This window comes from Perca flavescens, chromosome 12 (genome assembly GCF_004354835.1).
Source record: "Perca flavescens isolate YP-PL-M2 chromosome 12, PFLA_1.0, whole genome shotgun sequence".
In the NCBI taxonomy this organism is placed as follows: Eukaryota; Metazoa; Chordata; class Actinopteri; order Perciformes; family Percidae; genus Perca; species Perca flavescens.
The window spans coordinates 31,184,258-31,198,183 of record NC_041342.1 but is presented as its reverse complement, the minus strand read 5'-3'; the positions used below and the strand labels follow the sequence as shown (position 1 = coordinate 31,198,183).

The window sequence follows — 13,926 nt, the reverse complement described above, 5'->3', positions numbered from 1 at the left end:
CTATCTCTGTTCCAGTTTTATAAAAAATTGAATTAAACTACCTTGAAAATGCTGACTAATGTTCCTAACTAATTCCTAATTTCAGCAAATTTTCTGAAAGAGACCCAGAAAAACAGCACAGGGCCAGACGGAAGCAGCGACAAACCACAGCGTCTGTTTGACGCCTCTGGTTTTCTGTACATTTCACACTAGGTGTTGTGGTTTAGGCTCGATACCCAGTAGTTTTTTCGCCTGCAGAGATGGTGACAGATAAGATGAGCAATCAGCAGCCGTTCATTAATGCAAACACCCTAGTGACGATCTCTAACTTCTTCCAAAACTCAACAACAGGAAACCAAACATGACCAGAAAGCTCAACACCAACAAACAAGGCCAAAACATATGAATTATAACATCAAGCTCATCAATTCCATCTTTTACTGACCTACACACGCTCCCTGTACACACACTGAGACGTAAACCTGCAAATACTAGAAGTCAAGTCCTGCAAAGGCTGAAAAGTCAGTCAGTAACGTACATTTCTGTCCACCTTCCTTTACGCGGTAAAAAAGCCAAAATATGACAACAATTTTACACTTGATTGACATGGAAAGTTGACAATGAAGTAGGAAATTGCTATAAAAGCTGATAGTAACTGTGTTTTTGGCTATACCGGCTTCCACTTCTACCGTAGATAAACGTGTAATGTCTTGTGGCCACTCAGATTTACAGACAACCAGCCTCAAGATGCATCTGTTGTTGTTGAACGTTCAGCATTTTTGCTTAATTAATGACACAAACATTTCATTATTGGAATCGTTTTGGATGAATCCAAGTTGACTGGCTAATCCTTGAATTGACCAATTGTTTTAACACATTGTGCTTTTTTTTTTAGCTGATCACATTGATCATAAAATCCCATTTGAGACTGGCAAAGCGAACAATTACAGCAACATGTGCAAGTGCAACAAATGGATTTATGACCACATAGATTTTTATGTCACAACAAAAAAAATAGACCCTTTGGCAGAGACCTGAGAGAGCAGAGGAGAAATTGGAGAGAACTAAATCAAAGCCATTGGAGGTTGGTGGTGTTGTTTCTCTAGCTGTCATTATCTTTATTGTTTCTCTAGCTGTCATTGTCTTTATGGTTTTCCGTTGTTTGCAAAACTTTCCTCCGCTCCGTTAGCTAACGTCTAGGTATTTGTTGTGCTAACGGCTAGTTAGCCTGCCACGGACCACTCAGGATTTTGCCTCCTTGGAAATCTATTCTATATTTCGGTAGCAGTAACGGGCTATCCACAGCTTGCTAATACAAGCAGCAACATAACATAACGACCACACTGAAAGGCAAGTATTGAAATTCTGTTGAAAATATCACAGATTCATGTCCCCCAGGTATTGATCCTGATAGCACTATACAAGTGGATGATTCTGAAAATGTTTTCTGCAGGATAACAAGTAGTACTATTATTATTCCAGTAACGTGTAGTACTAGTGCTATTCCAGTAACATGTAGTACTAGTACTTAGGGCTGGGCGATATGGTTGAAAACTGTATCACGATATAAGTTTTTCATATCGGTCGATATCGATAATTATTGATATTTTTTTATGACCTATTTAAAATAAGGACCAGGAGAAAAATATATTAAATTTAAACATTTTTATTTAAAACTTAACCCTGCTCTGATTATAATCCCCTCAATTATAAAAGCAGAAATGTCAACACAACCATGAAAAACATAATTAAAATGTAAACAGGTCTAAAATCACAATGAACACTTAACAATTATCTCTTAACATTAAGGTGCAAAATTAACGAATAAGTAAGAAATGCTTAATAAAGTGTCATAAAATAGTGCAAAGTGTTAGGGGAACTATTTTCTGCAGGTTTAGTGCTAGGTTGGTAACCTGGCTTCTGGACAGTGCTCAGCATGTCTGCCTTCGTTATTTCTTTGTAGCGTTTAGTAAGGCGCTGATGCAGAGTACCGCTCCATGGCGGTCTGCTGCTTGTGCCGTGTAGCAGCTGCAGATGTTGTTGGACGTTGATGGCGAATACGGCTGTGCTCGAAAGTGTGAGCGCGGCTAAAGTGGTAAAACAAGTTTATGGTAGTACCAGTGTTGGTGGGGACGATGGTCTGACGACATTGGTCTGACTACGGTCAGACTTATAAAATCCCCAAAAACTGCCATACTGACTTTTCCTGTTTTATCAACAATTTCCTCGCTCGCTGCGGCACTCACTTTCCACTCCACGCCGGTTCTGTTATTGAAGAACACGAGACAGCGATGTGGCGCAACCAAACATGATACTGTTACATGATTGGCTGTTAGAGTGTCACTCCCCACGTTGCTAGGTTGCCAGAGAGTGAGGGCCTTTGTTCATGCAACCAAACTTGATTCACAACCTCTGGTTTCTTCTGATGAAGAAAAACAAGTTATCGAACGTTTTATCGACCTCATTTTCTATTGATATTGATTATGTGTCTATCGCGATACATATTGTTATCGTTTTATCGCCCAGCCCTACTAGTACTATTCCAATTATAACGAACAATAGACCACACAAAGTGGTGAATAGAGGGGCAATACTTAACAACCTAATTGGAATTAAAACTACCACTGCAATGATAGAAAAGGATAGGAAAATTAGATGTGGATTAGTGAATGTCAGATCTCTGTCTTCTAAAGCAGTACTAGTAAATGAATTGATATCTGATAATCAAATTGATTTATTCTGTCTTACTGAAACCTGGCTGGGCCATGAAGAATATGTTAGTCTAAATGAAGCAACCCCTCCCAGTCTTATTAATACTCAAATTCCTAGAGGCTCAGGCCGAAGAGGGGGAGTTGCAGCCATATTTGATTCAAGCCTGTTAATTAACCCTAAACCCAAACTAAATTATAACTCTTTTGAAAGTCTTGTTCTTAATCTTCAACATCCAACACGGAAATCAGTACAGCCAATTATATTTGTTGTTGTCTACCGACCTCCAGGTCCGTATTCTGAATTTTTATCTGAATTCTCAGAGTTTTTATCATGTGTAGTACTTAAATCAGACAAAGTACTTATTGTTGGTGATTTTAATATCCATGTGGACGTTGACAGCAATAGCCTTACTACTGCTTTCAACTCACTACTAGATTCTATTGGCTTCAGTCAGAGTGTGCATGAGGCCACGCACTGTTTTAACCACACCCTCGACCTCGTGCTGGCATATGGTATCAAAATTGAAGATGTATTAGTATTCCCGCAAAATCCTTTATTATCAGACCACTTCTTAATTACTTTCGAATTCTTCATACCCGATTATACGACATTAGATAAAAGCTTCTATACTAGAGGCCTATCTGACAGTGCTATAGCTAAATTTAAGGAAGACATTCCAACAGCACTAAACTCATTACCTTGTTTTAATACAACAGAGGACCTGTATGTAAACTTTAGTCCCTCTCAAATCGACAATTGTGTAGATGGTGTTACGGCCTGCCTACGGACTACTTCAGACTCTGTTGTTCCACTAAAAAAGAAGAAGATGAAGCAAAGGAAACTAGCACCTTGGTATAACTCCCAAACTCGTAAATTAAAGCAAAACTCGTGAAAACTTGAAAGTAAATGGCGCTCCATCAAAATGGAAGAGTGTCGTTTGGACTGGCAAGACAGTCTGAAAACCTATAGGACGGCCCTCAGACATGCCAGATCAGACTATTACTCATCATTAATAGAAGAAAACAAGAACAACCCAAGGTTTCTTTTCAGCACTGTAGCCAGGCTGACAGATAGTCACAGCTCTACTGAGCCATCTATTCCTCTAGCTCTGAGTAGTGATGACTTCATGAGCTTCTTTAATAATAAAATTACAACAATTAGAGATAAAATTCATCACCTTTTGCCCTCAACTTCTAATTGTTCACCTTTCAACGCAGGACTGCTAGAAAGAACGACATGACCTGATATTTACTTAGACTGTTTTTATCCTATAGACCTTCAACAACTAATGGTAAAGGTATCTTCAGCAAAGCCATCTACCTGTCTCTTAGACCCCATCCCAACGAGATTACTCAAAGAAGCACTACCCGTGGTTAACACCTCTCTACTAGATATGATCAATATGTCTCCATTAACAGGTTATGTACCGCAGTCATTTAAAGTAGCCGTGATAAGACCTCTTCTGAAAAAACCCACCCTTGATCCTGAGGTCTTAGCAAACTATAGACCTATATCTAACCTTCCCTTTCTCTCCAAGATCCTTGAGAAAGTAGTTGCTAATCAGTTATGTGATTTTCTCCATAGCAACAGCTTATTTGAAGACTTTCAATCAGGATTTAGAAAGCACCACAGCACAGAGACGGCACTGGTGAAAATTACTAACGACGTTCTAACTGCTGCAGACAAAGGACTTGTCTCCATACTTGTTTTATTAGATCTTAGTGCTGCATTTGACACTATTGACCATACAATCCTGTTACAGAGATTGGAACACTTAGTCGGAATTAAAGGAATTGTACTAAGCTGGTTTGTCTTATTTTTCTGATCGATCTCAATTTGTTAATGTTAATGATAAATCCTCTAAGTACGCAAGGGTTATGCATGGCGTTCCACATGGCTCGGTGCTTGGACCAGTTTTGTTCTCCTTGTATATGCTTCCTCTTGGTAATATCATTAGGAAACAATCAATTAACTATCACTGCTATGCGGACGACACCCAATTATACTTGTCAATCAAACCAGACGAAACAAGTCAGTTAGCTAAACTTCAAGCATGTATTAAAGATATAAAATCCTGGATGACCTATAATTTTCTGATGTTAAACTGTAACAAAACTGAAGTTATTGTGCTGGGCCCTAAACACCTCCAAACTTCATTATCTACAGATATAGCTACTCTGGATGGTATTGTCCTGGCCTCCAGCACTACTGTCAGAAATCTAGGAGTTATTTTTGATCAGGATATATCCTTTAACGCCCATCTAAAACAATAATCGAGAACAGCCTTTTTTCATCTTCGTAATATTGCCAAAATTAGGAATATCCTGTCTCAAAACGATGCTGAAAAACTGGTCCATGCATTCGTTACTTCCAGGCTGGACTATTGTAACTCCCTACTGTCAGGTTGCTCAAATAAGTCCCTTAAGACTCTCCAGCTGATCCAGAATGCTGCAGCACGTGTTCTGACGAGAACTAAGAAAAAAGATCATATTTCTCCTGTTTTAGCTTCTCTGCATTGGCTTCCTGTAAAATACAGGATTGACTTTAAAGTCCTTCTCCTGACCTACAAAGCCCTAAATGGTCAAGCACCATCCTATCTAGAACAGCTCTTAGTACCTTATTGTCCCACTAGAGCACTCCGCTCCCAGAATGCAGAGTTACTTGTGGTTCCTAGAGTCTCCAAAAGTAGAATGGGAGCCAGAGCCTTCAGCTACCAGGCTCCTTTCCTGTGGAACTAGCTCCCAGTCTGGGTTCGGGGGGCAGACACCATCGCCTCATTTAAGAGTAAACTGAAAACTCTCCTCTTTGATAAAGCTTATAGTTAGGTTAGATATGGGTCTATAGTGGAGTGAGGAGTTGCAGCGTCCGCCTAACCCGGCCCACCTGCTTCTCTTCGTAGTCATCAGATTTATTGATCGTATAATCAATAATATAGTGTGAGTAGAGGGGGGCAGGCCAGTACAGCCTCTCATCAATGTTTTCATTTGTTTCCTTTTGTATGCATCCTGTCCCAGAACTGCTTGTTACTAACCTAGCTCTGGGGAGTTTACTTGGAGCTTGTTGGAGCTTTGTAAATTATAGAGTGTGGTCTAGACCTACTCTATCTGTAAAGTGTCTCGAGATAACTCTGTTATGATTTGATACTATAAATAAAACTGAATTGAATTCAATTTGGTAAATGCTTTTACCCAAAGTACCCGGCAACACCATGAGTGCCTACACAACAATATGCTATTAGTGACCCCGGCAGATGTTTGAACCTCTAACTCTGCCTGTTTATGTGCCTTGCTTTAACTGTTCAGCTTCGCAGCACATTCCTCATTTCATCGTCTACTCGCGGCAGTAGATAAAAGCCCTCTGAATTAAACCGAGTGGTGTAAAGACCGATGAACCAGGGAACAGAAACCTCCCGGTAGGTTTAGCTGCTATGTAGCCCGGAGCGGGACGGGGTGTAGCTCTTCAACAGGAGAGAAAATGTTTAATGTTCAGAGTCCTTAATTTATGACAGTGTTTCTAGTCCTCAGTTTGCAGGTTGTGTATTTTGGGAGGCAAAATGCAGCTCGAGACGATTTTCCCATAGACTTACATGGCGAAAGACATGTCTGTAAATCGGTGAATACATTATTTTAAGCTTGTATTTACCTTCACAAAAGTGCTTGTTTTGCCGCTGACAGACTCAGATTAATATTCTAAGTGTCTGACAACATTATGGAAAGGATTTCTAATGAGGTCGACCTTTCTGTTAAAGAGTAAGATCCTTTTTTACACATAAAAACATCCGCGAAATTGCGTTCCCTAAACCCACCAGATTCCATGTAAATAAACAGTCATTTTAGCATCTTCAAATACACTTCATTCAAAGTCAACAGAAACTAAATAAAACTATGAAAAGACGTTTTGGGTCGTCTTTCCACTTTTCCAACCATCACAACTCTAGTTTGGGTTGAAATAAACACACAGTTTACCGATTTACATGTGACAATGTGTTGGCTCTATACACGCTAACAGTATTGTTTTTTTAAATGGAGTCTGGTGGGTTTAGCACTAGTTACTTCAGAGCTGTTTCTGGTTATACAGAAAGGTCTCAAAGAGGTTTTAAAGGTCTAACTCTGAAAGGATTCTTTCCATAATGTTGTCAGACACTTAGAATATTAATCTGAGGCTGTCAGCGGCAAAACAAGTACTTTTGTGAAGGTAACTGCAACGATCTTGCTTAATACTGGACCAATGTCAAAGATTGTTGTTCCCATTAGTCACTTAGACACAAAAACATTGCTTTATATCTTATCCAGAAAAGGGGTGCTGGTGCTTATATCTGTGTATCATTTAATTGACTCTTATTTACAACCTATAGTCATCCAAATAAAAAGAAATACACATGTCTCTGGTCGCATATGCAGTAACATGACAAAGCATGCCAAACACAAACAGGCGCTGTTGAGGACCATATTGCGTCTCTGAGCTGGCACATAACAATTTCAAGTAGCTGCAGCGTGTGTCCCGATGCCTCACATGGGTGCCAAACAGAGCATCTCTTATTGGGGTTACAAAGCAATATTGTGCTGAATTATTCTAATGGATGTCTGGGACGCCTTTGGGCATGATCTCATATGTAGGCTAACGCAAAGCAGAGCCAAAATGGACCCAGATTGTTTATTCCTCAGCAGACAGCAAGTCTGCTGCACCCATACTGGGACAAAACAGTGTGGCAATGCCACAAACGTAGGACGCTCCCTGTCTTAACCTCTTCTCATTTTGGTTTTCGCAAACTGTGAGCCAGACCTGATCACCCAACATCGGTGTTGGACCTCACTGATGCAAATGTCTGCAGCCAGGTTCAAACATCTGGTGGAAAGACTGCAACCAGAAGAGTGCAGGCTTTTGTAGCGGCAGATGTGTGCGAATATGGGCTTGTGTTCAGTTGGATTCCCCCGTTTCATAACAAAGGGATAAACCCCATCTTTCCCCTGGAGTGATGTCCCTTGTTCTTTCTATTCGAGGCAGGGCGGGACCCAAACACAATACGCTGCATTGGGTTGCTGCTAGGCTGGCAGTTTTCCCAGTGGGCATGGCCATCTGACTTAAGAATCATTAGAAACTCGTGGCCCAGGTTGGCTCAGTGGGTAGAGCAGGCGCACATATACTGAGAGACTTATGCCTCGACGCAGAGGTCCAGGGTTTAAATCCGGCCTGTGATGATTTCTTGCATGTCTTCCCCCTCTCTCACCTAGCTGTCCTGTCAAATAAATGTGGAAAAGCCCAAAAAAAATAAATCCTTAGAAACTCCCGTTTAAATCACCCTCCCAGTTGGACTTTCTATCTCCATTAGAAGCTGAGATAAACCAGAAGACACCTTTGATCTGAGAAGGGATTGCGAGACAAATGGCACCGATTGATTTCAGTTCCACTGCTTTTGTAAGCGCTCCATCAATCCGTGTTTTTAAAAAAGTGTCTGCAAAGACCAAGCAGTGGGATGAATGCATCCAGCAGTGGTCTATCTGTGTAGCATTCCTGCTGAATCAACAGTAGAGCTGCAGATTTACTAAAGGCATCATCTGTCTCCGCTCATCTCATGTTCCACCACTAACATAAGTAACCCAAGTAGGCTAAGTAGCACAAGAGGCCTATCTGTGTCCAGTCAGCCCTTTGTGCACACTTCATGGTCAATATCAGACACTGTAGATCTCAACTGAGGCAAAAGAGAAGGAGAGAGTCAAGGGGCATTTTAAAACACCTACAAGGCACTTTGAACCAATTGCAATATAAAGATCTTTAAAAACACCTTTTTATGCTTCCTCTTGAGCAGGTTACTCAACTGCCCATTACACAAATGCCGTACAGGAGTCAAATTTACATTTAAATGTAAACAAATGTCCAGATAATCTGCAACAGAAAATGTAAATTTGATGAGTTGTTCCATCCACTACTGCTATTATGTGAGTACTAGGAGTTAAAGATTAACAGCTGGTGGCACTAATTCTACAGCCGGCTGCTCTTAAACCACAGCAGGAGAACAGGACAGCGAGATGACAGTAGGGCTGGGCAATATGGACAAAATCAAATATCACGAGAGTTTTGACCAAATACCTCGATATCGACACCGCAACGATATTGTAGTGTTGACTATTGGTGCTTTCACAAAATATTTACACAATAAAATGTTTCATAAATAATCATCAGTAATGTGGATATAATGACTAAGTGGATAAAGGCAAATAATAGAACAGCTACAACAGTCTGGTAAGTTCAGAAAATGACATCACTCTACTGTAATGCAGCCTTTAAAACCAGGAAAAGACAACAATTATGACATATTACGATATCCAAAATCTAAGAGCATATCTAGTCTCATATCACGATATCGATATATTGCCCAGCTCTAGATGACAGAATTATAAAATTGCCATTTTTTTTTCTTGCAATATTTCAACATTGTTTCGAATTTCCATTTTCCAAGGGAGGACATAACAGTTATTTTGGTTTCAAAGATTTTTTGAATATCTGAAATTTGAGTTGGTTGCCAAAAAAAAGTCCATTTACATTCTATGTTGTCACAAAACACCCAAGTGAATCAATAAGGAAAACATGAAATGATATAAAGTTGATTTTACCTTATAGCAAGAAATAGGTTCAAATAGGTAACTGATTAAAAGGGCCACATGAAATCTGTTGAAAAATAAAAAACTAAGAATGTTAAAAAATCTCCAATTCAAGCAGACCGCTAAATTCTGCCGTTTATTCATTTTGGATCACCGCTTCAAACTGTAAAAACTCTGCAGATTCTGTTTGGGTCTACTGATTACTTTGGAAAACAATAGTGAGTGCGACTGAACTATTACACAACATTTGCCAGCATCAAACTGGCAGGATTTAGCTGGTTTGTGTTTTTGTTTTTTTAGGTTACTGGACTCCACTGTGACGGTGTTTTAATGGGCGCCGTTCTCATTCCAGTGACTGGAGAAGCTGTCAGTTGCCATTAAACCAACCAACCACATCAACATGTTTCTGCAGCCTGACAGTATGCTCCTGTTGGCTGGGTAACCCTGCTCTGCTCTGCTCTGCTCCGTCCTGCCGCTGTTGGCCCTCGCCCGTTAAGGCCAGGGAACAAGTATTTTCATTCAGCAGTCACAAAAGCAACGGAATACCAGAGTTAACTGGTAGAGTGGGTCTCGACCGACAACACTTTTTGGTTACTTGCCAAAATGGCTGGTAGAGCAGATACAACTTGTGTTGTATCTTGTCAACAATTAAATATCATATTAAGGTTAATTTATAGGGTTGCACAACTAATTGGATTAGTTAAAGTGCCCATATTATGCTTTTTGGCTTTTTCCCTTTCCTTTATTGTGTTAAATATCTTTTTTGTGCACGTTACAGGTTTACAAAGTGAAAAAGCCCAAAGTCCCCCCCCAAAGGGACTTACCATCTCCAACAGAAAACACTGTTCACCAACTGCTCCAAACAGCTCTATTGTAGTCCAGCCTTTACTTCAGAGACCAACGTGGTCACTTTGGAACACACGTTATAATGCTCACCTAGCTGCTAGCATGGTACGCCCTCATACTCTGCTTCTGACTGGCTAGTAGTCCTTACCTAGGTACTGTCAGGGCACGCCCTCATACTCTGCTTCTGACTGGCTAGTAGTCCTTACCTAGGTACTGAGCATGTGCGACTCCCAACAAAGATGGAACAGAAGTGAGATGTCTCACTCTGTAGCTAAAACGGAGAGCTCAACACACAGGGTGAAAAGAGGAGCTGCAGCAATGTGCAGGTCAACAAAAATATGTTGTGTTTTTTTTTAAATTAAACCATGTAAACCTATTCTAATACAACCTCTAAATATAATTATGAACCTATAATTATGAGCCCTTTAATTCTCAGGGTGTTGTCTGTGCTGTGTCCTTCTTTTGTGTCCTAGGACGCATTGTTGATCTTGTGTTTATGCTGATTTTTCTGTTACATGTGTATGCTGTGAAGCAACAGATTGTAGCACTATGTCCAAGACAAATTTCCCCCTTGGGGACAATAAAGTGTATTCTATTCTATTCTACTAGTTGTTTGGGAAAATGGGGAAACACTTCAGTCAGTTTTTCCCAAAAAGCCCAAGATGACATCCTCAAATGTCTTGTTTCATCCACAACTCAAATATACCCAGTTTACTGTCACAGAGGAGAGAAGAAACTAGAAAATATTCACATTTAGGAAGCTGAAATCAGAGAATTTGTTCAATTTATTCATTTATATTTTTTGTTTGCAACTGGTGGCTCTAGTGGCTGTAATTCTACACCAAAGCTGAATTTCTGGAATGAGACTTCAGATACAGTATTAGGGGACCACTAAGGTCTATATAAAAGAGACTTCAGATACAGTATTAGGGGACCACTAAGGCCTATATAAAAGAGACTTCAGATACAGTATTAGGGAACCACTAAGGCCTATATAAAAGAGACTTCAGATACAGTATTAGGGGACCACTAAGGTCTATATAAAAGAGACTTCAGATACAGTATTAGGGGACCACTAAGGTCTATATAACAGAGACTTCAGATACGGTATTAGGGGACCACTAAGGTCTATATAAAAGAGACTTCAGATACAGTATTAGGGGACCACTAAGGCCTATATAAAAGAGACTTCAGATACAGTATTAGGGGACCACTAAGGTCTATATAAAAGAGACTTCAGATACAGTATTAGGGGACCACTAAGGCCTATATAAAAGAGACTTCAGATACAGTATTAGGGGACCACTAAGGCCTACAGTATATAAAAGCATCCAAAGAGCACCATGTCATGGGTCCTTTAAAACATTAATATATTGTTAAATTTAAATCCTTTTCAATTTAAAAAGAAAAAACTCTATAAAAGAGCTAAAAACTATAAAAGAGCCTCTCTTTGATGTCATTTTTCAGTTTTTCAAGAATCGATTCAGGAATCGGAATCATTTTGAAAGTACCGGTTCGGCATCGGAATCGCAAAAATCCAAACCATACCCAACCGTATCAAAGCCTCTCTCTCTTTTAAAAAAAAAAAAAAAGAGAAACAAAAGGGTCTCGGGCCAACGGCAAGCCTCTGCGGGACTTTCACTGCCATCAACGACAGGAATGCACATAAGACCTTCCCCTCGTCCCTCCGCCTCCCACAATCTCTTTCATAACCCAGCTCTTATTTGTTGATTTAATTAGGCTGTACCTTGTTCGAATCCACTGGGGCGAGAATGTCTGAGGAAGCATGTGGAAGGGAAAGGGAGGGCAGTTCAAAAGGTCACGGCGTCAATTGAGCCGCGGAGCTACGGTATGTCCGACACGTACGTGGCGGTGACAAGTACGGGAATTACGGGAACTCTCTGCTGTTGTTTAAACTTCCTGCTTGTCAGCCTTTGAGCGTAGACCTGGGGCCTGATCAGTAACTTTAATTCAGAATCTGTTATCAATCCCCTCAGGGAAACAGTTAAGTTGCTCACAGTCAAATTTAAGAAAAAAACAAAATAATAAAAAAAAACTAGAAGTAAATGAATGTATAAAGTGTATAATTAATAATTAGAATGCACGCAGCTGCCATAATGGTGAATGTATGTGCGGCCATACGTTGTCTACAGCTGCTGACCGGTGTATCTTTGGGCTTCATACAATGTTTCAGACAATAGTGTGCTTCCAACTTTGTGGCAACAGTTTGTGTTTGGCAAAGAAATGGTTTTCCCAGTTTGGTGTGGAGGAACCGGACTGGCGTGCACGCACACGGAGCTAACGTCTCCCAAACATCTGGTGGAAAGCCTTTCCCTAAGACTGGGGGGCTGTTGTGGCAGCAGATTAGTAATGGGCGATAGAAACGATATGCAATATAGACGATACAAAATTGGCCTACGATAGAGATTTTAATTATATTGCACTATCGCGATAATGCATGTTGATGATGCAATCTACCCGCGAAATTTGGAGCCACAAGCTGCAACCGGCTTCAACAAAATCATTTTCTTTGCCTATACTGAAAGTATTTCAGTCCAGTGTCTGTTCCTTAACTAAAAAGACACCAGGTTTTCCTGTTCTCTGCATCTTGGGTGGCATTTAAGAACCAAGGACTTAAACTAAATAAGTGTAGTGCCTTTTGGTTTGCACTAAAGAGAAGAACCCCAATACTTTAAGCTTTTTCTTTGTTAAAGTCAACTAGTGTACTTGAATTTTATTTATCTGCAACATTATGTTGTATAATTACAGTTAATACAATAAATGTTCTCAAAACTACATACTACATTTCTTTCTTTTAAAAAAAATACATTTAGCTGTTTGGCTTTCCTTAGGGTCTGTGTAACCTGTTCTGAAATGGTCCTATTATAATTTATATATCGTGATATACAATGTTATCGCAAAAGGCTGCAATGTATATCGCAATATGGATTTTAGGCCATATCGCCCATCTCTACAGCAGATCACAGTTTTTGGGATGTCAGACTCATCAATCACATGTGGGTGCAATGTTCAAGGGATCCACATCCTTTTGGCCACGTAGAATGTCAGTTATTGGCATAATTGTCACATTAATATTCAAAGAATGTATTTTAGTGGGTTTTTCTTAGAACAATTTGAATACAGATCTGTAATATGTGTTCATATTTTTAGTCATTTCCAGTGACGTTTATTGTTCATCATTTATTGCCGTTGTATGCTTAGTCTGGCTCAACCAATGTACATTGCTGGGGGGGAAAAGTTTGACATCCGGTGAGTTTTTCACACGCCGGACGTCCCTCCTCTTCCGCTAACCTCCGCTATCTATTTTGCCAGGGCGCCGTCGCCGAATCCCTGGCTCATCTCAACAAATGAAGCCAAAGGCTTTGTGGTTTCGGCTTCTCAAATGTGAGGAATTTCAATTGTCACGTAAAAAAGTAAACTTACTCTTTTCGGGTTTTGTACTGTTGTCTGGATAAAACAGGCAATATAAATGGGTCACCTTCGGCTCTCATAAAGTGACATTTTCATGCCACGGGACCTTTAAGTACAGAAAATATCAGACACTTTAAGACTTTTACTCAAGTAATATTCTAAAAAGGTGACATTAACTGCTACCAAAGTCATTTTCTGTGAAGATACTTTTACTCAAGTATTGCTTTCAAGTACTTTATACGAGAGGGCTCCACAGTGCTGTGGAGATAGAGCTGGCAATGTGAGACTAACGGAGTTAGGAGCTCCTTTGGAGGACTGAGGTGATGCATCGTGCTGGATGTGGATGTCGGCGGATTCT

The 13,926-nt window shown here is 40.1% G+C and overlaps 1 protein-coding gene across 1 annotated transcript in view; it reads right to left on the bottom strand.

Moving 5' to 3' along the window:
- Positions 1-13,926, bottom strand: part of LOC114566023 (solute carrier organic anion transporter family member 5A1) — a 44,132-nt gene that overhangs the window by 25,897 nt on the left and 4,309 nt on the right. The window lies entirely within an intron of this gene.